The 1893-nt window shown below is 28.8% G+C and overlaps 1 long non-coding RNA gene across 5 annotated transcripts; it reads left to right on the plus strand.

Annotated features, from left to right (window-relative positions):
* Nucleotides 1-1608, plus strand: LOC119689258. 5 transcript variants are annotated; one of them, XR_005253388.1, is made up of 8 exons: nt 1-121; nt 189-347; nt 406-551; nt 607-721; nt 797-905; nt 968-1129; nt 1174-1382; nt 1473-1608. It is a non-coding gene; the product is annotated as an uncharacterized LOC119689258 (long non-coding RNA). The 5 variants fall into 5 exon arrangements; XR_005253385.1 differs by having other exon boundaries at nt 1188-1382; XR_005253389.1 differs by having other exon boundaries at nt 991-1129; nt 1188-1382.
* The last annotated feature ends 285 nt before the right edge of the window (nt 1609-1893 follow it).

Below are 1893 nucleotides of genomic sequence, written 5' to 3' on the forward strand. Positions count from 1 at the left end.
ATAAAACTTACAGGAGTGAGTTTCTCACTTCTGGGTCTAACTTTCGGTTTTATTTTCGAGACAATTCTTCAAAATTCTAAATTATTAACTACAGAATTTATAAACATTCCAGTTAGAAATCGTAAGAATAATTTCTTTCAGATGATTTTCCTTAACTTTTAATTAAAACCGCAAATTTTTATATGCAGAAAACTTATACACAAAAATAAAACAGACGAAATGGAGTCGTCTCAATAATAAGAATACATTAATAAGTCAGTGAATATTAGATGTGACAGTACCGAAAAAATCGTGACCATATCAAGAAGGTGTTAGGAACTTTTGAATAAGTTAGATCTGATCAAAATGTAAGTAAAGAAAAAAAAACTAATCAAAATCCAATTGACCACTAAAAGACTTCCGAAGAATTTATTAAAAAAAACTAATGAAATTCCAATTGACCAGTAGAAGACTTCCGAATAATTTATTAAATAACCTTTATTAAAAATATGTAATTGTGCCTAATGAGGGAGGCCCAAGTCACCTTCCAATAGGAAAAGTGCCCAAAAGCAGTAAGTAAAAAAATTATGTTTTATTCAAATAATTTTTTTCATATTTTCATATTAGAGACTAAAGAAAAGCAAGAGAATATAGGAAACAAGGAGAAAATAGAAAATAATCATTGAAACTTTTTCTAATATAAATTTTATTGAAAACCCCATTATTCAAAAATTGTAGACCTGTGAGTACTTTTTTCTCGCTTACGATTTCTTTCTTTATAAATGAATAAAAATTGTTCGGTTTTTCTTCGAAATAGCGTCCCCAGTTACCCAGTAACTTCAAGATCTTCTGGTCAGCTATGTGAATCACGATAAGAAGTCTTCCACAGTGAGCGAAAGAATTTTGCTTAGAATGTTGTTGTTCCCGTAAGTACTCTCTATGAAAATGGTTTGTACTCATAAAATTTTCCAACATTTATTTTCCTAAGATAATACCATACTCTATCCTAAGTGACATTCTGGCTTACCGCGTGAATGTGAAATGCTTGATTAGCTCGATTACTGCGGGCGAAAGAATTTTGTTTGGAACTGTCTGGGAAGATCTGTATGCCAAACTCCACGCACACTGCATATTGTTACTTGTGTATATAGTAAGAACTCCTGTTATAAGATATATCTAATAATTGTGATACAGATATTTTTTTGTAGAGTAAATTTTAGTGATATATATATTTGAGATATTCTTTGTGATATGATTCAAGAGTTGGGTATGAAGCCTTAAGTCATTTATGAAGTATCCAATATAAGCTCCTGAATGTTCTTCGGAGTTATCGGGAAAACAGTTTCGAAGAATTGTAGTTAACAGATGGGAGTTACATGTTCACTGTGCAGTCGTTTAACGAAGTATACCTACATTTTTTAAAATTTTTTTTGATTTTATTTATTATATTATTATTTATTATATTAACATTGTACCTATACCTATTTCTGTAGAATTTCTGATTTGTTCCAAGACAACTTTCTGGCGCGTAGTAAAAAAAATCGTGGATTCTACTATTTCCGACGAAAGAAGTTTGCTTGAGATGTATTAAAGACAACTAATAAAAACACGCTCATAAGTAAAACCAAATTAATTAAATTAATTGATTAGAAATTTTATTATACTAATTTTAAAAATAAGAAAAATCTTTTATTTAAAAATTTAACTTAAAATTATTATTGAGTCTAATCATTCATCCATTTTCAATGGGACATGCCGAACTTTGTCAATCGTCTATATTAAACCACTTATACTCATTATAACAATCTGTTGTGAAATCTGTCTGATTTTATTTAAACTCGTCGCTTTATTCAAATCTTATTAATCTAAGGCAAGCATGATAAGAAATATATTTTACAAGAATTTTAAGAAAAA

Source organism: Teleopsis dalmanni, chromosome X (assembly GCF_002237135.1).
Source record: "Teleopsis dalmanni isolate 2A chromosome X, ASM223713v2, whole genome shotgun sequence".
Taxonomy (NCBI): domain Eukaryota; kingdom Metazoa; phylum Arthropoda; class Insecta; order Diptera; family Diopsidae; genus Teleopsis; species Teleopsis dalmanni.